At 42.4% G+C, this 27,228-nt stretch overlaps 1 long non-coding RNA gene across 1 annotated transcript in view; it reads left to right on the forward strand.

Moving 5' to 3' along the window:
* The first annotated feature begins 9,189 nt into the window (after nucleotides 1–9,189).
* The window catches only part of LOC135274615 (uncharacterized), a 77,889-nt gene continuing 59,850 nt past the window's right edge, over nucleotides 9,190–27,228 (forward strand). Inside the window, exon 1 of the long non-coding RNA XR_010342407.1 lies at nucleotides 9,190–9,418. This is a non-coding gene — a long non-coding RNA (uncharacterized LOC135274615). The remainder of the gene's footprint in view (nucleotides 9,419–27,228) is intronic.

Consider the following 27,228-nt stretch of genomic DNA (forward strand, 5'->3'; position numbering starts at 1 on the left):
GCTGTCTCTGAGTCTCTGGCACAGGCTGGCCATGTGCTGAACAGACTGGTCCCCTGGGTCATGAACTCATTCTCTCACTTGGAGCGTCACTGTGGCCTGACGCCCTGACTGATGCTCTACCTCACAGCATGATGTCACTGTATGCATTACACATTGGATGCATTACACATCTCTCCATGGGCTGAGATGCTAGCTCCTTCCATATTGTCACTCAGTGCCCCCAATCTTAGTCTTACACAGTCCCAGCTTCTTTTCTTTTCCCACTGCCTAAGGCAAAGGTCCCAGCATGCCTTTCTGATGAGTCTGTTTGCATTAGGATAAAATTAGTGGAAGTAGGATTTTTCTCATTGCTCCAGGCCCTATCTGATGGTGGTCACCAGAATCTGACATTCTGATTTTTCTTGCTGGAGGAAGAGAGATTGTTATCTTCTCTCTGGAAGAGGGAATGACAGGAAAGCTGGAGCAGCCAGGGTTGGAAGACAGACTGTGGTTTCTCATCATTAGAAAAATTAAAGTATACAGACAGAAATGTGGTTTTCCTTCATAACTGTATCCTGTCAACTAAATATTTCATTTAGACCTAATGCCTGAGCCAAATGAGAATCTTGAGCAAAACTGCACTATTAGAATACACTTAATTATTGATTCAGCCAGGCAAAAAATAAAAAATAAAGAAACCGGGCGGTACTCTAATTCCTCTTATCAAGCATCTCGAGTGCTAATATGCACTTGAACAGCTGCTATTATCCTGGGGAGCCCACTGCCTTCAGCTGCAAAATGTACAACTTCACACCAGCCACATGGAGCCAGATTGGAAGCAATGACTGAAACACATCCTTTTTCCAGCTCGGGGAGGCTGGGGGCAGAGGTCCCGTAACCAGCACCAAGAGGAAAGCCTCTCCCCGTACTTCTTTCTAACCTTCTATCTCTCTCTCACATGAGAAGAAAAGGAGACATTTCATCATGTATATAGAAGGTATCAGATTATTTTATTGGCTCCCAATCTGGAAATTTTGAATATTCTCAAAATATCACTCTTGTGCTATCTGCCATATTTCTTCATGTTTAAAAATAATAAGGATGATGATCCAAGCACTAACAGGGTCTCCAGGTATTATCTGAATCAACTCTCTCATTTAAACAGACAGAGTTACTAAGGCTATAAGGACTGATGTGACATGCTTAAAGTCACATAGCATTAGTGGGTCTGATTGAATTAAAACTAAAGTTTCATTTAAAAAATCGAAGGAGAAAAAGGAGGGAAGAGAGTAGAGGAGTTTGGGGTAAGGAAGTGTTGGTAACCATGGAGTGTGCAGTGGGGAGATGTGGTGTGATTATATAATCTGTCCATAGGAAGACAATATTAGAATGTCAGTCTCATAAAATTATTAAAAATGCAACTGTGTTTTATATGCAATTTTTTCTACTTATATGATTTCCCCTTTATATCTTTATTGCTTTAATCACCATGATTTGTCTATAATTTCTCAATTTATTCATTCATCTATCCATCATTCCACTCACCAAGCCACTGTTCCAGTGTCTATTTATCACTTCCTCTTTCTTTCCTTCCTCCCATTCATACATCTCTTCATCTATCCATCTATTCATCCATCCATCATTCATTCTTCCATTCATTCATTCATTCATCTACCCATTCACTTGTTCACCCATCCATCCATCCATCCATCCATCCATCCTTCATCCATTCCTTCATCCAGGAAGCACTCACTGAGGTCCTACCAGCTGTAAGGTGCAGTAAGATAAGTGTTCTCAAGTGAAACGACTGTGTTGTGTTAAGAACAGTCTTCCCAAAAACTCTTGAAGAAAAGTACTGTCTTCTGAGTCACCTCACAGAACCAAAACATAAACTTTTCTGACCAATGTGTGCTCAATGAGGTATTTATGATCAAAATCAAAGAAGTTTAAAAGTCTTCTGCAGACAGAGATGATAGAATTAGCAGGTTGGGAGGAGACTTTAGAGGCCATCCTGTCCCCACCACCACTCTTAAGGTAGCCCTTGAACTAAATCCTACTATCTTGTCAAAATAGTCTCTTCAATGTTCTCACAAATAATGCTGATTTATGGCCCTCTTTTAGATGACTGATCATGTCAGTTTTCCCAGGACTGAGGAGATGCCCCAACAAATTGGGATGAGTTGGTCACCTCACTGTCTTTGTTTGCATAGCTCCTTCTATCTGGATTGTAATTTTCTTGCTTCTGTCTGTGTAAATCCCTCTTAGTTCAAGTCCTACTGCTTCTACAAAGATTTACCTAGATATTTTCCTTCTTTAAAATTTTATTGCAATTAGTCACTGCCAGACCATTTGTGTGTGTACAGTGAAGTTGCATGAGTCTATCATCTTCATTAGCTTATGTGTGTTACTTTGGAAACTCTAACATCAGAAACTTCTTGAGGGCAGAGACAGTGTCTAACTTTTGTCTCATGTTCTGTTTACTACAGCTTTTGCAAACAGAAAGTTCTCCACTCCATCTAACCTGATTCCCTCATGCTGAATTTTAAAGCTTGTATTTCACATTCTTTCCTCAGAAAAGATAGACAGGGAGTCATGTTCCTACCAGTACTAGTTCATTTAAAACATGAAGCCAATGACTAAAATCCCTTCCAGCCTTCTCTCTCTCTCTCTCTCTCTCTCTCTCTCTCTCTCTCTTCCCATTGAGGATCTTCCCTTTGGTCTATCCTGCAAGGCACCATTTCTCTTTTCTATTATCCCTTTCTTTTCTTTCCATTATTCTTCAAATGCAGAATCCAGACCGGACACAGTGTCTAAAGGGAGTCTGGCCATAATTGCCATTCATGTCTGCTTTGAGAGTGTGGTGGCCACTGCAAGCCTGGGAGGCCCATTGGCCAGGTTCTGACAAGCTGTATCACACAGTCCTGTATCCACAGGAAGAGGCCCAGGCGGTCTAGGAGGCAGCATTCTATCTTTCAGAAGGCCTGGTGAGCAAGGGCCCAGACTTTCTTTGGAAATCCCTACCTCCTGTCACCAGCAGGGCCTGTGATCAGTGGCCTTGCCCTGACACCTTGGCTGCCTGGGGGACTGCTGCAGCTTCTTTGTGCACTGATGTAAAAGAAAATGCCCGCAGAGGCCTGAGGATACGCACAAAGCAACCAACAGTTTGTGGTGTTAAGGAAAACAACACTGGAGACTCAGAGGATGGGAAATAGGAAATCGATGGCAGGTGAAGACTGGACAGAGCAATTAGGACTGGCAGCCTGGCTCTTGCCTGTGGCTGGTTGGTTAGTATGAACTGTGGCCTGAATTAGTATTCTCCTGAAAGACAGCATGTCCCTGAACCCCCTCCTATTTCCAAACCATGGGAAAACTATGGAGGCAGTTAGGGTTATGGAAGTATGGCAGATCAACTGCAAATATGTGCTGCAGTTATTTTTTGCCTCCCTGTATCCATGTACCTTGCACTGTGACTTTGCTGACTCTCCTAGCATGAGGAAGAGTTTGCTTTTCTCTCCCTTAAACCTGGACTGATGTTTTTTAACTTGTTTTGGTTAATAAAATGCAGCAGAAGTGATAGTGTGTCAGCTAAGAACTAAGAAGCCAAGAACCCAAGAGCTTTTGTGTACTTTTGTGTCTTGGAGTAGGCATTGCCATGTGAAAGCCTGAGCTATCCTACTGGGTAATAAGAGACAGATGACTCAGTCACTCTGTTTCTACAGCCAATAGCTAATGACCAGGTACAGGACTGAGGCATTCTAGAGCTGCCAGTTCTCAGGCAACCAACCAGCAGACCACAATCATATACTTGAGACCAGTCAAGATCAGCCATGCCTGGCCCAAGTCAGTGGAACCACCCAGAAAACATACAGGCTTATGAGCAATAATACATGTCTATTGCCTTAAGCTGTTGAGTTTTAGGGTAGTTTTCTATGCAGTAATAGTTAACTAATGCAGAGATTGAAATGGTGGAGAGAAGAAGTGTTGCCTGCCAGAGCTCCAGGGTGTTGGGATGAATCTAGTTCTTAATTTATCGCACACAGGACTCTACATGATCTAGACTTCTCTTATCTCTTTGGCTTCACATGTTGCCACTGGTACAAACGTCCCCACCCACCCTTCCCCTGCCCGCAAGTTCTAGCCTTACTGAGCTCCTCGTACAGTTTGAACTCTTGCTTTGATTTCTGATTTTTCCCCTTCCTAGAACATTGTCCCATTTCTCCTTTCCCATTGTTCGATTAACTCCTACTCAGTCCCCAGGCTTTCAGTTTACTGTCACTCCCATCTACCATTACCTCATCTCTGTTCTTTAGTTCTCTTTATTTATGCCCATCAACACTTACTATATTATATCGAGGTCAGATGTCCCTCCAAGGGTCATGTTCTCTGGCTCAAAAAATACTGATGGCTGGGTCTTAACTGGACAATGAAATCCTGGGGTTGGTCGTCCATAGGTCTTAAAGCACACAGATGATTCTTCTGTGCAGTCAAGGGTGAACCACTGCACGTCTAGTCTATCTGGGCAGAAATGGGTGTGTGTGTGTGTGTTTGGGGGCTGTCCCGACATGAGCATCTGCAGCTACTTCTCTATTCCCCTTGGCTCTGCTCAATGCTGCTGCTCCCTTTGTGACTGACCACTGCCTGGAATTCCAGGACTGCTCCCTCCCTCAGTGTCATATTCTCCTGTCACTCTGTTCTCAACCAAGAAGGAATGTGAAGAAGGTGAAATTTATCTGTGTTGCCCTATTCAACAATTTCCAGAAAACCACCAACAACAGCTATTTTGTATGATATATTTTACTTAAGGAATAAAAGGCAAGGCAGAGGGATGGTACACAGCAAAGAACTTAAAACAAATACTAGCTTGGTCTTAAAAGTCCTTTGGAACACCATCAGCTTCTCTAACTTTTGCCTCTTCCTGGTAAGGGGTTCTTTCATTTTCCCTAATTCAGTGGTGTTCTCTATTTATATCCATTCCTGCCTCTTGACTCTTCCCAGTAGGGCTACGCAAGTGAACTAACACTTCCTCTTTACAATGCAAAGCAATACCTTGACTCACTCCCCTCCTGGCAGGCCAGACCCTGAGCCTTACCTTTTCTTCATATGTGCATCAAGGTATGTTGCTAAAGAGAAGAGAGCCCTCCAATTTCCGAAGTTCTGCCTCAAGCTTTAACAAAAGTTATTTCCCCCCTGCTACCTATAATTTTTGCCTATTTACTTATCTGCTCCCCATGTCCCTTAGTAGGTAGTCAGAAATTCCGGTGCTGGTTCTATATTGGTTATGTTTACCAATGTGTTCTAGGGTTGAGCCAAGACACATAGTAGCTGCTCAAAAAATATCTGCTAGACAAATGATTTGTGAATGAAAGAATACTGAGATCCTATGTGCCAGTATGAAGCTGTGCAAGGGTTGTGCCTGAACTTGGCAGGAGGAAAAAACCTCATTAAAGGAGTCCTTGGAGAATGCCAAAGTTAAAAAAAAATGGGGAAGTCCAATTCCATTGTTAAATCTACAAGATGAAAATTCAGTTTGAAACAAGACAGTCTAAAGGCTCCTAAACCAAATGGGTGAGAAAAAGTGGGGAGTAGTAGCGCTGAAAGCCAGGGACTAGGGGCTTGGGGGGTCCTGGGTCACCATCTGCCACATGGTATGGGGCCGGGCAGGGTTTCATAATGCAGAGCTGAGTAGGGAAAATGGTTGTTTTGTCCCACAACCCATTTCAGCCATTTCGGAATCACTTCCCTCTCTCTTAGTGTGAACTTGGATGTGTATGTATTTGCACGCAGGCACACACACACAATCACGCATATTTATGTATGGAGCATTTGGATCAGACTTTTAAGAGCAGATGTGAAAATGCCAATGACTTTAAAACACAGCTGATGGTAAGAACAATTTTTTTTTTTCCTTTAAGGAAATAGTATAATACGGTGCCTAAGAGAACTGGGTTTTGGAGTCAGGTAGTCTATAATGCTGGCTCCACCTCTCAGAAGTGTTGTGACTTTAGCATGAGGAACCTGCAGGGGCCTTAACTTCCTGAACTCTAATAGTAAAATAACAAGGCCTAATGCAAAGGCTTACTAGGAGCATTAAATAAAATAAAATTACCTATTATGTGCGAAGTACTTAGCATAGTCTCTGGCATGCAATAAAATAAAATTATTGTTAGTGTTAGTAGTCAACAAATACTTCCTGACTGCCAACTCTGTGTCTGATGCTTTGCGAGACCAAATGGCTATGAAGAATAAGGCTGTCTTCACAGATGTTCCTGAGTAAAGATACCCTTTAAGTATTTCCCTTGTGTTTACTATCAAAGGCCAGTAGGCAGCAATTGGAGTTTATCCTGAGTGTTCAATTCAAGTGTCTAAAGACTTGGTCTTTTGAATGCACTGGTGACTCTGGACTGGGAGAAGGAAAAGGCATCACCTTCCATGAGATATATCATCTGTGGAGCAGCCCATTCAGCTGCATCCCAGGTTTTCCTAGGAGATTTCCCCATCGTCCAAAAACCGATGAGGTCTGACCTTGCAAGATGGGATGAGCTCCCAGCCCAGAGACATGTGACTGCAGCCGAGCTCAGGCCCATTCATAACCCAGGCACAGACAGACCCGTTAGCGACATTGCTGCAGGCGAGCTATTACTTACAATGTAGTTAGTGTCGTTTAACCAGAATGGATGGGACACGATGTTTGAGAGAAGAGCCCTGAATCTGACCGAGAGGAAAATAAGTTATAGCAGCAGCAGGCTGGTCTAGGGAAGGAGGGGGCAGAAACAGGGGTTTCCACTGAAGACAGGTCCTCTCTACTCAATACAATTGTTTTTCTTTATTAATAACATGTTCAAGATTAAAGCTTCCATTGAAGGAACTGGTGTGAAATTAAATCATTGGTGAAAAGTGGACAGGGCTGCAGAGAAAATACAAATTATATGGGAGAAAGAATAGCAGGGCTTAGGGACAGTGGTAACCATGACCACAGGGATGGAGCAGTAGAAATTGTAACTGTTTGGAATTTTTTTTCTAAAGCCTAATCCCCAGGAGCTAGTCTAATTCTGCCACTTTAAGGGTCTACTCTGCAGTTGTCAAAGTTCAGATGATTCTTTTCCAAACCATCAAAGACAGCCCTGGCTGTCTCTGGTGAGATATTTTTTTTTTAAGCATCACGTTCTCAGCCCGACCATGATTTCTTTTCCTTTACAGAGTTCTTATGCCCATGAAGATGGCCTATGAATCCCAGAAAGATAAGAGTAGATAAATTTTCCATTCTCCACCAACCTTTCTCCCTTTCTAGATTCCTTGGAGATTATCAGCAATGGCAAAGGCACAAGCAAATATATGTGACCTCTTTCTCCTTAGAAATATGTTGTGGCCAGTTTCTTGATAGGACACTCCAATGGATCCCAGAATTTCGACAGCCAGTTTGAGTCCCATCTCCCCAGTGAAGTCTGTCATAAACTACCCTGACTCACATTGCTTTCTTCTGCACCTGGGAGGAAGCTAGTAGTTATAGCACTGAAGAGTATAAGGCTTGGGTGAGACAAATTGGTTCCAACCCAAGACCTGCAACCTCTGAGCTATGTAAACTTACCCATTTAAGTATCTGATTCTTGCTATAAAATGAATTAATCATAGTGCCTACTTCACAGAGTTGTTGCGATTATTGAGAAGATGTATATAGAGTAATTAGCATTGTGAGCATTCAGTAAAGACTACTATTTCTCTCTGTCAACCTCCCGTCATCCTTTTCTTTTTCCAGAATTGAAAATCACCAGAGAACTGTGTTCCAGGAATCCAGTGATTGAAGTTATAGTTCCAGCATCATCACTAAATAGCAAGGTGACCTTGGATGCCTCATTTTATCAAATCTCTCCATTTTTCAACCTCTAAAAGTGGGATGATAATTTCACAGATTTCTTATAAGGATGAAAAGAGAAAATGGATGGGAAAAGTTTGTGAAAGCTTTTGAGATGTAGGATAATAAAAATGGGAAGAGATCTGCGGGGAGGTTATCTAGCCCAACCTTCCACTGGGTGCTCATTGAGACTCTGCATGGAACTTTCACTAATGGAAAAATCACTCCCTTGCAGCAAGGTTTCATTGTTGGCAGACACAAAAAGGGCTTTTAAAAATTATTTTAAAAATTTAAGAGATATTGTGTCTCTGGGATGATATACATGTTTCAAGAAGTATTAAAAGCTACACTGATGGATATGTAATAATAAACATATCTGTTAGTAATTTTTAAAAAAGAAAGAAACATTATGGAGTACCAATTTGCTTGCCAATCACCATGTTATTTCCTGGGACATAGCAGGCAACCAGACAATGCATGGAGCATACACAGGGTGCAGATTTAGAAAGGTCTTCCTTTCACTGAAGTGAATTGGATTTCCCGTAGCTTCCAACTATTGAGTAGTGCTGTCCCCTATGTCAATGACCACCACCGTCTCCCCAAACACATACATACACAGCAGGGCTTCTCAATTTCAGCTTTCTTCAACTATTCCTCATTAGATATACGACCCAGTATGAGCAAAGTGTCCTCCTTCACTTTTACCCATCACCTAGAGATTAGGGACACAAACAATTTGCATATGGTTCCAGAGTTATTTCCTCCAAAGAAATAATGTAATAGGATAACACTAGCTGCTGAAACAAATGAGCCCCTCAATCTGGCTTTAGCACAAAAGATACTTGTTTTCTCATTCACCTAATAGTTTGATGCTAGAAGCCCTCCAGATGATAATTAGGCTTCAGACCCTTCAGTATTGCCTCTTCATTCTCATCTAGGGCTGCAAGATCTTCTGCGTTTTGCTAGTAAATGGGAAGAGAAGGACTGAGAGATACATCTATTTCTTAAGCTCCATAATTTGAAAGTGATGCACACCACTCCTGTTCACACTCCATTGATAAGAATCCTAGTTCTATGACCCTTCCTGGATTCAAGAGAGGCCAAGAAATGATAGTCCCTAATTGGGAAGCTAGTTGCCATCATCAAGTCTCCAATATAGAAGCTAACTATCTCTGCCATAAAAAGGGCCAACTTCATAATAGTAAGAGTAATAGGCATTTGTGAGTGACACGGACAGTCTTTGGAAGGAAATTGCCACTGTGGTACTTTCTGTTTCATTTTCAAGACCTCTTCCCAGCATTCTTCCACCAAATTTGCAGCATAGAATTTATCTTTCTTACCACATTGTGGAGACAGCAGAAACTGAGCAGAGGAGAATTTCTGAAGCAGCAGAATTTGAGAGCCAAGAATAAATTGGGGACTGACTGTTCTTTCTAGGCTAATCATGTGGGACAGAAACAACAGGTCAGAGAGGAGTTAAATGGCAAGGACTGTGAGAAAGAAGATGAGTGAAGAGGTGAAAGAAGGGAAGCGAGAGCACCCACATGAGATGTGTGGGGCCACACCCTTCTGTGCGGTGCTAGCAACCAGGTAAGCTTAGATGAACCTATGCTCTATTTCCCTTTTTCTCTTTACTCCTTCCCTTTCTATTTTATGGCTTTGGGGCCAATCACCCAAACCCTTTACAAAAGGACTGTTTAAATGTCAGTGGGATTAATGTCTAGGAAAAGTGGGCTAGATGGTATTCAGAATGGATCAAAATGGGTCATTCCTTGGTCTTATGATAAGCATTAGTCCACACCCTCAATGTGGAATAATTAAAAGAGAGGAATAACCACCAGCAGATGATGACCCTGCTTGAGAGACATGCAGCCAGTTCTCTCATTGCTTATCTCCCCAAAGCAATAGCTAGAGATATATTCAGAAAGCCATGAGAGTTTCAAGCACCTTCCCATGGGTGCTGAATTTCAAATACAGCACTGGAGATGAGCACAATTATCCTGATATGTGTGGACAGTTCAGTGCACAATAGGTTGAGATGATTAACTCTCTTATTCAGGATACTACATTTCTATTAATGTTACATTAGTTTTGTTGAAAGTCATGTACCATGCTATTCCATAATGAGCTTATAGTCAACTAATCTCCTATGGCTTTGTTTTACATGAATTTCTGGAAAACTAAGACTTCTCCCATTTTGTATTTGCACGGTTCATTTTGGAACTAAGGGTGGGACCCGAAATGTATCTCTGATAAATTTCATCTTGTGTATTCTATCCCATCCTTCTAGCCTGCCTTTTGAATCTAGATTTTTGTCATCCAGAGTTATTAACTATCCCTCCCAGCTGGGTGCCATCTGCAACTTTGATAGCAAGCTTTCTCCGTGATTTAGGCAGACATTTGTGATGGTCAAGTTTCAGCAGACTACTGTTTTGCATAGGCTATTGTTAAAATGAGCTTGTATCCCTTTGCATATATTATTCAATGAAAGGAAATTAGTAGGCCAGTCAACTTATGGTTGAGCTACCACCTGCAGACAAGGTGACATGTTAAAACTTAGAATTGGCTCTATTTTGCTTTTTGTATTTCTCCTGAAAGATGAAAGGGGCTAGCAGAAAAATGCTTTCTTGGTGCTGATGAAATTTTTTGTTCTTGTTTGAGTGCTAATAGATGTCTAATAGGCATGACTGTAACCTGCACACATCCAAAGCAAAACTTTTATTTTCTCTCAAATCAACTTCCCCCAGCCTGACTCATCTCAGAAAATGACACTTTCATTCTTCCAGTTGCTTAGTCCATAAAACCTTAGTGTAATTTTCACTCTTCTTTTTTTTTCTCCCACTCCAAATTCAAATTATCAGCAAACTATTTCAGCTCACCCTCCAGAAAATATCCAGGACTGCATCATGTTTTCATCACCCCAACTGCCACCATCCTTGTTCACTCTGCCATCATCTCTTGCCTGGATTATTGCCACAGCCGCCAAAGAGGTGAACCTGTCTCCTGATTTCCATTGTTGTCCAACTATAGTCTCTTCAGTAGCCAAAGCCATCCTTTAGAAAAACTAGGTCAGATCATGCCACTTTTCTGCTTAAAACTCTCCAGTGGCTCACTCAGAATAAAGTACAAGTGACCTATGCCAGTCTATAGCATCCTAGATGATCAGGCCCTTCTGACCCCTCTGACCTCCTCTCTCAGTCCTCCCCCTCATTCACTGCATTTCAGCCACAGCTTTGGGTGTACCCTTTCTATTTGACATTTTTCCTGCTGAAATGCTCCTTTCCTAGTTATATGCATAGCGAGATTATGTTACCTTCTCATAATGTCTTCCCTAACCATCCTATATAAAATAGCACACCTTTCCCACCCCGAGTGTTTCTTTCTTTCCTTTTATCCCATTTTATTTTTCTCCATAGCCTTTAGCACTACCTGGGCACAATATTCACTGATTTCTGCCTTATTGTCTCTCTCTTCCCACTAGAATATAAACTCCATAGGGCAAGAGTTTTGTTTTGTTCACTACTGTACTCCAGTTCTTAGAACAAGCCTGACATGTAAAAAGCTTCCAATACATGTTTGTGGAATAAATGAGCCAATGGCATTGAGTTCAACTTCAAGTTATCTGCTCTTAGTTGCTTCAGATGTAATGTGATATTCGTTCAGCAGATTTCAAACCATTTTTCTCCCAATGCTAAGGAAATCTTCCTTTAAGTGAATGTATGAGCAGAAATCAAATCGACCATTTCACAAAAGCTCCACTTTTAATTATGTTAATTAATTACATTAAGTGAGCTCTTCTGGTTTACATGAGGGTGGAAAATAAGTCAAAGCCCCCCCACCCCCAATCATCATGTCTGCTCCAAAGTTTCCTCAGGGAGAATGTTTGAAAACCACAAAACCTAAATATTCTATAGCTTGATCAGTATGATAACTAGGAATTACCAGAATTCATTATTAAGAATCATTGTGGTATATCATCATTTATGAGATTTTTTTCTAAAGGGGAAGCAATTATCTCTTAAACCTTATTTGAGCTTAGCTCTTACTTCCTCCCTCCCAGCACTGAGGTGGAGGGATGGATTAGATGACCTCTGAAGGTCTTGTTTCAGGATGAAGATTGTATGATGAAACATGAGCAGCCGGTGCGGCCATAATGAGTGTTCCTGCCTGAGATAGGAGAAAGGAGCTGAGGATTTTAGGGGAAGATGAAACTGAAATTTCAAATGCAACTCAACCCATTGCTGAAATGGAGGAACATTAAGTCTTCAAAGTTAAATGCAGATTCAATTAGAAATTTCACTGAAATTTCAAATTACAACCATTTTTCTCTCTAAACGACAGAATTATATGGCGTCACGGAGAAACTGACAGGTAATTTGGGAAACTAAAGGTTCCTTGGACTCCGTAGTTAATGGAGAGTTTAGCACCAATTCCTGTGTAATTTGCACTTCTGAAAAGCAGAATTATTATAAAGTCAGACATCTCCAGCGCTTTCAACTCTTGGATCTGCCAGGCTCTAAGATGACCAGGAATGTAGAAGGACTGAGGTCAGAGGTTGCCATTTCAATATCTGAGGCTGCCCAGCTCCCCCAAACTGGCATTTGAACTGAAGAGTTGAAAATTGGAGGTGACATTCAGAAGTCTCTGAAAATTATAACCCCGACTTCCTCCTTGAAAAGCTTATCTGAATCCTAGCTTATCCTTTGATGAGGTTACTGAAAAAGCACTCTGCTCTGAGCTCTTGAAAGATAACAGTCAGTGCAAGTGAGGCCCGGCCGTATCCCTTGGGGGAAAACAGTGGCAGATGTAACAAGCTGGGGACGCTAATTAAAGGTTCTGGGCAACTTTCTGGGGATGAAGGAGTCTGTCCCTTCAGTCTCTGCTCCTCAGGCTCCTCCAGGGAGTGACACTCTGAGTGCATGGGGCCCTGTTAATAGAGGGGCCCTCCACTGCTGCCCCAGGAGGCAGCATTTGTGCCTAAAACGGGGGTCACTCAGGAGAGGATGATTTCTCCCACTGCTCAGGTGGCTGCTCTGCCTGTCTTTCTGTGGAACAGGGATGAGAGGAAAGTGAAAACCTGCAAGGCCAAAGATCCCTTCTTTCCCAGGCATCAGGTGAGTCTCAGCAGTCCTGTAGACCAAACGACAGTCAGTGTTGGAATCAATGCTTCCGACTCCTTTGAGATGCAACTAGAACTGACCCTGATTTACTGCCATCAGCCCGGGTCTACTCTTTTTCTGAATTCCACACTGCTCAGGGGCTCTCATGTTTGTTTTGGCCCTTCTCATTCTCTGCCTTACATGCCTATTTATACATTTGCTTGTGGGTTCCAAAACTTCCAACCAGGTGATAAAGTCCGTGAAAGCAGAAACCATGTCTTATAATTGTATTGCTCCCAAAGCTTCCTGTAAGTTGCTGAGTATGTAATAGGTGCACATTAAATACTCTGCTTATCATCAGTCAAGTATCTAGTGAGCTCATTCATTTTGTAGGACATGGCCCACTAAGTAGGAACCTACTGTCTCCTCCTGCCTCCTGCCTCTGCCTCCAGCTGGCTGTGTGACTTTGGACAAATGAACTCACTCTCATAGCCTCCATTTTTTACCTGTCACGAAGGGTGGAAAAGCCAGCCTTGCCTATTTCATAGCATAGTTGTAAAGGTTAAAGCACTAAATTAATATTCTTGGTTTTTGGTCAAAATTATAATTTTGTTTACAAGCACATACAATTTGGGCTAGAATTTTAGACACCTCTCTGGGTCTCAGTTTTTAAATAACATTTTAAATTCTTTATATTTTAAAAATGTATCTACTGTTCAATAAATATGCAATGAGTACTCACTGTGTGCAGGATATTGTGCTACCTGTTGGGAGTAAAAGGATGCATCTAAGCCATGTCTCCTTCCCTATCATCTTACATTTCAGTGAGAGTGATAAGACTGGCAAAGAACTAATAGATAAAATAAATGCCTCCTTATGTAAGAGATGATTATTACATAATGTTATGTATTCCCTATAATTATGCATATTATTCAAGTTGTATTAATTCTGCAAACATCTACCTATATGATTTCAAAAATGTCAGATAAACCACAAAAACATCCATTTCAGATTCTGTAAAACACAAATCCACTTGATTCGTAGGGGTTTCTACATAAAAAAAAAACAGTGGTTATGGGAAGAAACAGCAAAATCTTTTTTACCTATTAAGTGAGTATCTAGATGGGAAAATAATGGTTTTAGAAGACACAGAGCCAAGTGTACAGGTCAGTGGGCAGCTCAAATAGTACCCTTAGCTCCAATGCCAGCCCTGAAACAAAACCAGTGGAGGCTGAGCAGCCGCTGCAGCAGATGAACCACTGGGCACATAGCCATGGAATACTCATTGCTAAGGAAGGGACTTGGGAGAGAGGGAAGCACCATCTGGGGCTGTTCTGGAGCAAAGAATTCTCTGAGCTGAGAGTTCAAGTTAAGCAGTAAACAATCATTGATTTTGCAAACAGAGCATTCTTTCCTAAACCAAAGAGTAGTCTTCTTATGTGCACAATGTGGGAAGAACAGTTGGTCCCAGGATGGTCTTTTCAGCTACGGCCGCACACACAGATAACAGTTACTGTCAGTATCACCATTCCCTAAAATAAATGACAGATAAATACAAATCTGGATAGCTCACACATAGATATACTATCTTCATAAAGTCCTTGTGTAATATAAAACTTTAATAACCCAGGTCATAGGTGTGGTTAAAAAAAATCTGTAAGTAGTGTTTTAAAACAAATGTACTAAAGTTTGTGGCAACTTGCTACTCACTCCCATCACATAAATTTTGATGTCTTTGTGTATATAATCTATCTTGTTTTCCCAAAAAATGCCTAGAAGAGCATCTGGAAATAGTAGATGTCAACAAATTAAATTTTTTTTTTTTTTAATTGCATTTTAGGTTTTGGGGTACATGTGAAAAACATGCAAGGTTGTTGCATAGGTGCATACGTGGCAGTGTGATTTGCTGCCTTCCTCCCCTTCACCCATATCTGGCATTTCTCCCCATGCTATCCCTCCCCAACTCCCCACCCCCCCGCTGTCCCCCCCCACTCCCCCACAACAGACCCCCGTGTATAGTGCTCCCCTCCCTGTGTCCATGTGTTCTCCTTGTTCAACACCCGCCTATGAGTGAGAACATGTGGTGTTTGATTTTGTGTTCTTGTGTCAGTTTGCTGAGAATGATGGTTTCCAGGTTCATCCATGTCCCTACAAAGGACGCAAACTCCTCGTTTTTAATGGCTGCATAATATTCCATGGTGTATTTTTTTTAAAGTTATACTTAAGTGTTGCTAAAATAACTAAATCACTAGTAAAATATTCAGTCATCTTATTCTGTTAAACACTCATCAATCAGATTGGCCCATTTGTGTTCTCCCTTTTATAAAGTTAGCTCCATGAGAGCAGATCTTGTCTGTTTTATTCACTGATGAACTCTCAGTGCCTAGAACAGTGTTTGGCATATAGTAGGCACCCAATAAATATTTCTTCACTGAATGATCCAGTGGGCAAATTTGTTGACTGAGTACATTGGTTTCAAGTCACTGTTAACAAGTAAGGGAGTTCGGTACGAGTTGAACTGAAATCATATTGGCTATGCAACAAAAGTTCATTCCTTTATTCATTTATTCTCCATTTATGTACTTATTTATTCATTCATTCAAAAAGAAGCTATTTAGCATTGAGTATGTTCAGGTGACTGTGATGGAAGACACAAAGTCACATTATGAGAGGCACAAAGATGGACAAGAAACATTTTCCACCACTGGAAAAGTTATAATCATGTTTGTGTCATGGAGAGAAGCATAACTAAATAGAACAGTTGGATTAGGGTTGAATTAGAAAGATAACCTCTCAAGTTTCCTTAATTCTGAGATTCTGTGATACTGTGATTAAAGGGCTGATTTCAGATATCTATGACACATGCAACCTGATGTCATTGAGATTAAAAAAATTAAATACTTGTCTCAAAAAAAAAAATTAAACACTTTTAATGGCAAGGGCTTAATGAAGAACGTGTATTTTGAGTGAACTGGTATTTGGGAGCTATATGATTGATAGATTACCCTGGGTTTTGAGCAGCCTCCACATCACTGGGTCAGATAGTGTACTGTCCATGCCTTCCATGGAGTATACGATGAGCACCTCATATTCAGAGTGGCCTTGGCCCCAGCCGGTAGCCATCCTACAGAACAAGTCACCTTCTTGTGTACCATACCGCCACTGAGTCACTGTGGATCTGTTGCTAAAACATGGAAGAAGTGTGTAAAAGTCATCACCACATTTAATTTGACTATGATGACAGATATAAATTGAAAGTCATAGAATTAGCTTCAACCAGTATAATCCCTTTCATGATATGGACTTTAGTTTCTGAAATGTTTTTCTTGTGCATTGTCTCATTTGCTCTTTTACAATATCTTTTTTTTTTTTTAACTTTTTCCATTCATTTTATTGAAGAGCGCACTCAGTCTTTAAGTGGGAATGTCATTTGCTCAAACCAATATGATTTATCAGTGGTAGAAATAGAATATGCTTTTTCCTCCACACCATGAAACCTCCCATAATGGATACTATGATTCTGTGGGAGGACCAGCGATCCTTTCTTTGCACAGGGAGAAGCTCTCTCTGCCCAAAGGTGAGGTTATAAAATAAAGCAGTCCCTATGCCCCAAGACCCTCCACGATGCCAGCACCAGACATCTCTCTTGATTCACTAGTGTAGTATGACCCACTGGCTCCCAGCAGGCCAATCAGCTGACAGCTGGAGTAGAGGTACTCCATCTTTTATGCTTGTCAACTCCATGAATGTATTAAGGTATCAAGAGAAGACAGCACCAGGGAGACTTTGGGCCACAGCCAGGACCAAAAGCGTAAAGTGAAGGGGCAGACTGAGCTGGTAGATAAGCTCTCTACCTCAGTTTTCCGGAACGGGTAGCAAGTACAGCCTTTCTGCCCTGAATCCTGCTGGGTGGGCTACTCTGGGGTAACTACATCTAATGATGTCATTTATCTTTTGAAGCCATCACTATGAAGGGCCATTTCAAAGGACACTGGGAGTCATATGCCTACAGGCTTTTGCAGTGGAGTCAAAAATCCTGGATTCAAGTTTCACTTCTATCCTTCATAGTATATATAGTCTTGGGCAGAATGCCAGAAAGTATTCATAAAAGGGAGATAAAATGATACCATACCATCTATACCACCAGCTTTTTAAGATGATCAAATAAAACAGCATTTATGGAAATTCATTGGAAATATTCATAATCTGTACAAACATGAGTACATTTCCCAGTGCAGAGGAGTTTGAATCATCCTCAAACAACCCCTACCCTCCAGGGCCTGGTGCTCCTACACCAGCCAGTAACAGTAGCTCAGCTAGTTCCTGCTGAGAGCAGCATTTTAGGCTTACCAACACTGGCTCACAACCCCGAGGAAGAACGAGGACCAGTAGATGCAAATTGCAGAAAAACAAAGCTTGGCTTCACATGAATTGCTATAATAATAACAACTGACAAATATTGAATGTTTTCTCTGTGTCAAGTCCTCTGCTAAGTTCTTTGCCTATATGAACTTATTTAATATGTTAAACAAAGCTATAATCAATCATTTAATACCCATTCATTCATTCATTCATTTGCGACAAGGTCTTGCTCTTTCACTCAGGCCAGAATGCCATGGCATGATCTCAGCTCACTGAGACCTCTGCCTCCCAGGCTCAAGAGATCCTCCCACCTCAGCCTCTTGAGTAGCTGAGACCACAGGTGTGCACCACCACACCTGGCTAATTTTTGTGTTTTTTGTAGAGTTGGTATCTCATACTGTTGCCCAGGTTGGTCTCAAACTCCTGAGCTCAAGTGATCCACTGCCTTGGCCTCCCAAAATGCTGGGATTACAGGCATGAGTCACTGCACCCAGCCAATAAATATTTACTAAGTACATATAATGTGTGAGCCTCTGAAATAGGGACAAAACCTATAGAGAAGAGAAGACATAATTTCTGTCCTCAAAAAATTCATGGTCTTATGGGGAGACAAATACAAAAAAATATTTATTAAAATCTATATGGGAATATATATTAAAAACAAAAGTCAAGAGGATGGAGGATCCAGGTTTGCTAGGAGGTATCAGGCAAAGTCAATAGAGATGGTCAGGGAGCTAAGACTTGAAGGATGTATTTGTGATCAAGGCTTGATTTGCCCATATGTGCAACATGGTAGAAAGAGTGCCCCTCAAATAATCAGTGGAAAAATAATATTGCTCTGTATCATGTGGGCTAAATTAGCTGCTTGAGGGGCCAGATAATGACACAAATATGATTGTGCAAAGCGAGACATTATAACGTATTTCATAAGCTGCAGCGATCTTTTTTCAGCTCATGAAAAACAAGATAATGCCCATAAAAATAAGATATTATGGCAAAATCGGTATTAATTACTAGGAGCCAAAGTGCACTGCCTGAGGCTGTAAAACTTTTAATATTCCAGAAGAAAGAAGTTCAAGTTACAGGCTAACCACGATCACTTAATCGCTTGGCAGCTTCCCAACCTATCTTGGTGAACAACAGAGCAGAGGCAGCAGAATCAGTCCCAAACAAATAGCCCCGTGAAGCGTTGCTAATTTGGCTGAGATGACTGGGTGGCGTGAGGAGGGCTGAGAGCAGAAAAGTGCCCTCCTTGCAATTTACCTTCTTACTATTGATAAACTGGGCTCAGCAAAAAGCCACCAGGTTCGCCTCATTGGGGCTTTTGAGATGCAATGGGCCATTGGTTCCTTAAGATCTGGTTTTCCAGTTGTTGTTGGTACAGATGAACTACATGGGTCCTTGGTGGGGGTCGGCAGTTATATCCTCTTTCCTCCCTCTTCCCTTTTTCAGCCATAAACATACACATACACATGCACTCAATGCACAAAGTTCCTACCTTACATAAAGGTCAGGATCTAACTGCTTCTATTTCCACACTTTGAATGCGAGACCAATTTGGTGACAGCCTCTCATGTGCCATAAACGAAATAGAAACATATGTACATGCAGCGATAAAACAGGTCTGAAACGACATCCCTGCCACCTGTTGGGTGGCAGCTGAAATCAGACATCTTAATGTATGATATTATGGGAATTACCCACATTAAGATAAAATATCTGGATTTAAGTAACTGTCTTTTGCTCTGAATTAACTTAAAGATTGAACTCAGAAAACAAAGGCAAATGACTTGGGGCTAAGCAACTCACTCCACAACCGCTGTGCCTGGCTGCCGCTCTGGTGGGGGCACGATGTAGAAATAGAAATGTAGACATGCTAGTGGTGGTTTTCAGTTCTCCTAATTGACAGCAGAGGATCTAGCTGTGCTCTAGCTCTCTGGACATGAAGGGAGATGAGAAGACTAGCTTGTACCCAAGATGTGAGCTTCTAAAAAGAAACAGGAACCAGGGTCTGCTTCATTCCTGAGTCTTCAGCACTTAGCAGAGTCCCCAATATATAGAGGATCTTTAAAAATATTTGTTGAATGAATGATGAGTCCTTTGTCAACCACTAAGTACATTCTCCATTCCTTCTGCTTCCCCCTTCCTTTTCTTGTACCTTTTATACAAGCATAAACCTCCACTTCCCTCATCTGGCTGCAATCTATGTTGCAGCACCACCAGTATCAGCTAGTGCCAGGAAGGTTTCCTGTCTTCAGGGGCTTTGCAAGACTTCACTGAGTCCGTCCTATTCTTAGCTGCAGGAAGTCCCTTTTCTGGTAGCCTCCTTTGGTGGCCCGTGATTCAGGCCTGACTAGGAAGACTAAGGCAGTTTTGTAAATTGGTATGGGGGCAGCAAGTACATGAGATTCCAAGCATCCTCTCTGGTGGCTGGCAGAGTCTGCTGGGTTGGCAGTGTGGAGAGTCTGCCCTGGGCTTCAGACTGGATCCGGTACCACCTCCAACCCTGTGGATGTTTGCTCCTGTAGCATATGGCCCAATGCACCTGAGTGCCTTAGTTTTCCATGGAAAAGACAAGAAGGTGGTTTCCACTCTTCCACCATGTTTCTTCAGCCTCGTTAACTCCACTGAGTTTGCTCCGATAAGCCAGAAAAAATAATTTATAATTAAAGTGTAATGTGTCCAGAAGAAAATGTGGCACATATACATCATGGAATACTATGCAGCCACAAAAAAGATGAGTTCATCGTGTCCTTTGTAGGGACATGGATGAATCTGGAAACCATCATTCTCAGCAAACTGACACAAGAACAGAAAATCAAACACAGCATGTTCTCACCCATAGAGGATATTGAACAATGAGAACACATGGACACAGGGAGGGGAGCATCAAACACTGGGGTCTGTTGGGGGGGACTGGGGAGGGACAGTAGGGGGTAGGGAGGTTGGGGAGGGATAACATGGGGATAGATGCCAGATATAGGTGACAGGGGGATGGAGGCAGCAAACCACATTGCCATGTATGTACCTATGCAAGAATCCTGCATTATCTGCACATGTACCCCAGAACTTAAAGTGTAATAAAAAATAAAAAGTGTAATGTGTCCAGAAGGGCCCAAATTGTTGCTGTTTTCCAGGATGGGCAAGTCCATTGAGATTTAAAAATATAAGCTGAGATTGACCCTTGAATCTTTTTAACAGGTATTCACTGAATTTATAGGAAGTCTGGTACTATGTGAGGTTTTAGAGATGGGGCTGGAGCCAAACAGAGAAAAAAGAAGCGAAAGAAATAATCCTTGTCACAGGAGTTAGTGTGTGAGACAGAGGTACAGGCACATGACACTATGTAATAACTTGTAAATAAATGGTAGAGGTAAAGATCAAAGAAAGGGAGGAGAGCGAGAACTGGCTGATAGAAGATTATGCAAGAATTCATGGAAGGGTTAGGTCTTGAGGACTGAATTGGACCAGAGAGTCATTAGGGAGAAGTCAGTGAGCAGAAGGAGGAGATTTTCCTGAAGACCAGGGATCCCCAGCCCCTGGGCTGTGGACCAGTACCGGTCTGTGGCCTGTTAGAAACTGGGCTGCACAGAAGGAGGTGAGTGGCCAACAAGCATCACTGCCTGAGCTCTGCCTCCTGTCAGATCAGTAGTGGCGCTGGATTCTCATAAGAATGTGAACCCTATTGTGAAGTGCACATACAAGTGATCCGTGTTGTGCGCTCCTTAGGAGAACCTAACCAGTGCTCGATGATCTGAGGTGAAACAAAATCATCACCTGCCCTGCATGTCTGTGGAAGAACGGTCTTCCACTAAGCCAGTCCCTGATGCCAACAAGGTTGGGGACCACTGCTGTAGATGTTTAAGGTACTGTGGTATTATAGCTGAACGCAGTGGCTCACAGCTGTATTCTCAGAACTTTGGGAGGCTGAAGTGGGAGTATAGCTTGAGGCCAGGAGTTGGAGGCTAGCATGGCTAACACAGCAAGACCCTATCTCTATTAAAAAAAAAAAAAGATACTGTGTTGTTAGCACAGGGATAGACTAATTGACCAATGAATCAGAATAGAGAGCTAGCAACAGATCCAAGGAAACTTAATATATGACAGGTGACCTTGCAGGTCACTGGGGAAATAAGGAACAACTTACCACTGGGGCTGGGACAATTGCCTGTAATTACGAAGAACAACTGAAACTGGATCCTAATGCGTAAATCCTAAAAATAATTTCTTGAAAAACTAGACTTAAATGTAAAAGGCCAAGCTGTAAAACTTTTAGAAGTAAATAAAGGAGGCTGTCTTTGTGACTAAGAGGTGTAGAAGATTTCTTCCACAAAACACAAAAAGCATTAATAATGAATTCAAAAGCTGATAAATATAACTCCATTAAAATTAAGAATGTACGTTCACCAAAATAATGGCATGAAGAAAGTGAAGAGACAAAGCACAGATGGGAAGAAATATATTTGCAACAAATAGATTCAGTAAAGGATTAGTACAAATAGATTTGATAAAATATAAAGAATTCAGAAGAGCCATTAAGAAAAAGACAAGCAGTCCAACAGTTAAGTGGAGTGGGGTGCGGTGGGGCAGGAAGATATGAAAAGACATTCTATAGTAAAGGGAATAAAGACTGACAAGAGGCCAAGAGCTGAGCAGAAACTGGGAAGGTTAAAGGGTCATAGTAAGGAAAGGGGCCAAGATGTAGACTTGTAGGCAGGAGAGTTACTACACTCTTAAAAGCAGGGGCAGGTACAGAAATTAGCAGCAACCTCCACTGTTTGAAACTCTCACCAATAGCCTTGCATTAAAAGCATGAGCTCAGTCAGCCACTGACAGGTCACTGAGGAAGGTCAGAGCATGGAATGAATAGCTCATAGACAATATACAAAGTCGTATGTCAATAAGCCCCTACTCTGGAACCCACATCTTGGGCACTTCTGCAATAGATCTGTAGCCTGTGAACCTCGTGAAGACCTGGTCTGAAACCTGCAGCAGCAGGGGGCTGGATGTGGTTGCATCTGGCAGTTGTCTCCGTTCCTCACCCTCATTCAACCTCATAACTCCTTCTGGGGCTCCTGCACCGTGGGGCTGCCTGTTATTTTCCTGTGATGGCACAGTGGCTGATGAAGTGTTCTTCCTTAGCTGTGGCAGCCAACATCACTAGACAGAAGCTGCTCTTCAAGAAAATCCTTCAAAGGCCCTATTGCCTTAAAATGCTATGCACTATTTCTATGGGCTCTTAAATGGAATAATTCATTAGTCAGTGAAGAACAATCAATATCACACTCCAACAATTTACACACTGACTCTGTTTACCCAGTGGACCCTCTCTGATAATATTATTTATGATCCTAAATAACTCCATCGGTGTTCAATAGAGCTGGAGGTGCCTCTGGGACCAGGACACAATCAAATTATGAAGACATATGGTTTACTCAGCTCTGGAAATGTTCAGACGCATTTCACTGATGTTAGTCTCACAGTGGTACCTTCCCCATCAGTTCTACAACCTTCCTAACGGTGTCTGCAGGAGGGCCCTCCTCTTTAGGAAGGGGCTGCCAAGGGAATTTTACAATGACTATTTCAGGATTCTCCAAAGTGAAGGACACACCGAACAGTTCAATGGATTCTAGACCAGACTGGCAATTATGATGTTGCTAGACTTTGCCTATAGGAGGGTATGGAGCAAATGTGCCTGGGAGAAACTAGTGCGACAGCAGAGAGACGAGGGTGTGGGGTGTGTGTGTGTTCAGGAGAACACAGGAGGGGTGAGGTTAGGTGAGAAGCAGAGGATTTGTGAGAGCTTGGGGTCAAATAAATACATTGGAGTTCATGAGATTTCAGAGAGGTCCCCAGACTTACTTCAAGACAGTAGGAGAGAGGTAAGGTGAGACTACTCACTTAAAAATACATCCCTTTATTGTGTGACTTCCTATAATGAACATGTATTATTTATGTAATTAAAAATATAGAGAGATGGCAGTTCTCCCTCTTCCTTTTTCCTCTCTCTCTCTTTTCCTCCCTCCCCAGTAACCCCTCTCTTCCTCCTCCTTCTTCTTTTTCTTCTTTCTTTCTGTTTCATATGTACACCCCATGTTAGAGGAGCAGCATCAAGAGAGGCTCTGATGTGGCTTCATCACTAACTGCAGCTGGACAACATCCGTGCACATTCAGAGCCCATTTTACAGAATGGACTGTGTGTCAAAGAAGGAAAAGGCAGCATTGCAAAGAGAGGGCAAGCATTAAAACCTCTGATCTTTCTACTCATTAACCCTTTAGTCATCAGGGGAGCAGACGAAATGGGGAGCACTGCAGTCATGAAGAGAGGAAAGGCCCAGACCAGGATCTCCTGGGCTGTCTACATTGTACTGTTCTGATCCCAGCCTGGGAGAGAAGCCCCCCAGGGCCCAACCTATGTAGGTTATACAGCCTTTCAAAGGGCAGCTGAAATCTGGGGCAGGTGCCAGCACCTGGCAATCACTTTTGAAACCTGCTCTTTCCAAATACTCTACATAATAACCCTAAGAGCTCAGCAGAGGAAATGCTGCCATCCCCACTTACTAGATGAGGCAATGAAGAGTTCCGGGTGTGAATGGCCAGACCTAGTACCAGGAACTCTGGACTCCCAGCCAGCAATCTCTAGACTAGCCCAGCAGCATTTCTGCTCATCTGACCTGTGACTGATGGCCAGCAGTGAGTGGCTATGTGCAGGTCTGGACCAAAGGGTAATCTGTGGCAAAGGCTTCAAAGACAAAAAATACATGGCAGCGAGTAGGGAAGATGCCCATCAACTTCTAGCCCCACAGTACTCTGGTTCTGTTGATGAACTGATCTCTGCTGCGCAAGAGTCTCATGGATGCTCTGACTCTCATTTCCTTCTCACTGTCTCTCTCTCTCTCTCTGTCTCTTTCTCTCTCTCTCTGTCTTTCCCATCCTCTCTTCCTTTTGGCCTTCCTTTTATGCTCAGGTATTTACTGGATACCTGCCATGTTCCAAACATCTAGAAGGGAGTTGTAATGGATAAAGAAGACACATGTCTACAAGAAGCTTACAGTCTACTGGCCAGAGATGAGATGTGTCCACAGATAGCCACGCCGCAAGTTAAGTAAAGAAGAATCTGTAGCACAGGTCAAGTGCTATGCCACTGTGACCTTTCTTTGGAACAAGCTTGGTGTGTGAAATGAAATCACAAAGCAACTTTATTTGATTTCCCACTATCCGTTTACATTTATTTAAGGAGGAAAGTTCTTCTAACCCTGAATACATATGTGAAAAGATCCATGGCCTTTAGGAACATTTTGGGGGAAGTAAAATGTTTAATGACACCTGAAATCACATCTAGATTCAACTCATATTTAGAATGCCTGATCCCATGTAATAGTCAAAGCTTCCAACTTCATACAAAGTTATAGCTGGTTTCTCTCTCCCCAGCCAGTGCCTGCAGCAGGGTAGGGGTTGAATGGTCAGCTTCTTTCTGCAGAGGTCCCTTGCCCCTGCATGCGGCTGAGTGGGCAGGGCCTAACTTTGTGCCATCCCAGATCTCCTGCTTGCAAAGTGCATATGCAAACCTTAGGAAACACCCATCTTTGCCTGAACAGGTATTGAGAGGGCAACTCAGTCATGCCCCACATCCTCTGCTTTCCTCCCTTCTGTCACCCAGATCTTACAGGTGAAGGTCACATGTCAGGCACTCATTCTCCCACACTACAGGAGACATACACTCTGCTGTCTGAGTGGTCCCATTGAACAGCCCCTAGTAGGCTTGAGATAAGGGACAGTCACACCTGCCTCTCCCCTTTAGGGAGGTGGAACTCACAGCTCAGCTCTCTCTAAAGAAGCCTTCTTCACAAATACCTTCCTGCCAATCTCCCATACATTTATTTTTTAAATACCCTTGACAAGAGTGAGAATTTTGAGCTGTGACACCAGTTTCTCCAGCAGAGGAGATTTCAGGCATGTGGGGATATGGTGGTGTTCTACATGGAGGGAGAAGAAGGCATTAATAGAACAGGGCCAGGAATAACCCTGTGACTGATGGGCAAAGGTCATGGAGTCTGGGTTACTGGTACGCACTATGGGAATCCTGCTAGGGCTGGACCGGGACCATCTCTGGCTTCCTGCTTTCCTCTGGTACTCGGATGCTCTGCTATCATCTTTGGCAAAACTGAGCACTGGGGCTGGGAACATAATTTTGCCTGGGACCACTGCTGTATGGGCTTCAGAATGTCTGGTTTTCTAAATTTTATTGGTGTCAGGATAGAGCTTTGATAAGCCTTAACGTGCTATTAATTCTTTGGGCTCTTAAATAATGGAGTGCATGAGAGAACTTGGAGTTGAATGTTCTCATTTCTGAGGTGCTGGGAAAGTACATACATACACCCCAACGGAAGCCGACTCAGGATCCAGCTGCTCACGGAGTTTCCCACTCTGCTCAGACACCAAGAGTGTTGCTGTCTGAGACTGAGCAGAGTAGGGGACTGGGGAGATTCTGCACTGCTTTGAACTTAAATGTAACTTGGGCAATTTGGACTTTCTTTGGGCTTTAATTTGCAAGGGCTAAATACTTTGATTTTGGACTTTAATCTCTTTGGGATTTTAATTTCTAAATTTTTCCCTAGGAATTTGAAAATGGGAAGGGTTTATATCCAAATTTGGGGCATCTTATTTTGGCATTTATTATTGAAGAAATCTTTATGCATTTTTTATTAGCTCTTTACGCATTTTATTATTGAAGTATCTTCACTCTGCTATTAAACCTCATTACAGAACCTCTGATGAGGTTATTGGGCCATGTGGCTGGACATAAATTTGAATTGGAAATAGAACAGGCTCTGAATTTTCCATCTTAGACACAGCATAGCCTTGGACTTGATTTTATTAACACGCTGTTCTGGCCCATCTCAGAGGCTTATGGAAGTGAAATCAACAGTGTCTTAGGATGGTCCAAGGAAGACACAGGAAGGAGCAGAGGTTGATGCTGGGGGAGCGACTTCCTGCTCAGATAGTTAGCTCATCCCCTTCTGAAGCCAGTGACCACATACCTGGTTGTCCAGGGGTTAAATGTGAAGCCCAGCTGGTTAAGAGAACAAAAAGCTGGGGAATGTTTATCCCCTTCTTTCTCTAGTTTTCATATAGAAGGACTTCCCTGAAGCCACACACCTGGCCCCTCTCTGCTCCCTTTTTGACCCAGCTAGGAGTGATTTGTCACTTGAGTTTATGTGTGACCCACTCTCTTCCCCTCCCTCTCCCTCTCTTTTGGTATATGTCTGCCCTCGGAGAACACACCAGCTCTGCTGTCAGCCTTGTGCTAAGATTCGTGGGGCTGGCTCTGCCCTGACTAGGGAAACTTAAAGTTTTGGAGGATCAGAGCAGCTCAGGGGTAAAGTAGCAGGTCATTCTGATCAGACACAAGCCACACCCTCTATTTTCACATTATTAGGAATAAAGGTGCGATTTTGATCTTCATTTCTCTGGTTCTTGATCTATCAATGGGGTAGTTCTGTAATCAGAGAAGGAGAAAATGGAGTTACAAATTTGTCCCCCTCAAACCTGAGAAGCAACCTTTTGGACCAATAGCAAAGTGATTTCTCAGCTGTGAACTAACAGTTTTCTTTTGGAATGAATCGTGTGCTTTCAATTTTCCACTTCAAAAACACACACTTCAGCAGAAGTCACTTTACAGCAAATGAAAGAAGAATTTTCCCCAGGGGAGAAAGGGGTTTGATACTTAGAGGAGGGTAGAAGGGATGACTTAGGAGCATCTATTTTTCCCAACTGTGAAGTCACCAGGAGGTCTTTTTGATATTATTGCCCTCCTGGCCGATAAGGCAGTGGTTTGCAAAATGCTAGCAATTAAGCAGACCTCTAATTGGCCAAATTGTATCTCACTGTCCCCGAGTTCTGAGAGAGAACATACGAAGGATTAGAAATGGAAGAATG

This window comes from Aotus nancymaae, unplaced genomic scaffold (genome assembly GCF_030222135.1).
Source record: "Aotus nancymaae isolate 86718 unplaced genomic scaffold, 86718_ANA_hifiasm-v0.15.2.pri h1tg000012l, whole genome shotgun sequence".
In the NCBI taxonomy this organism is placed as follows: Eukaryota; Metazoa; Chordata; class Mammalia; order Primates; family Aotidae; genus Aotus; species Aotus nancymaae.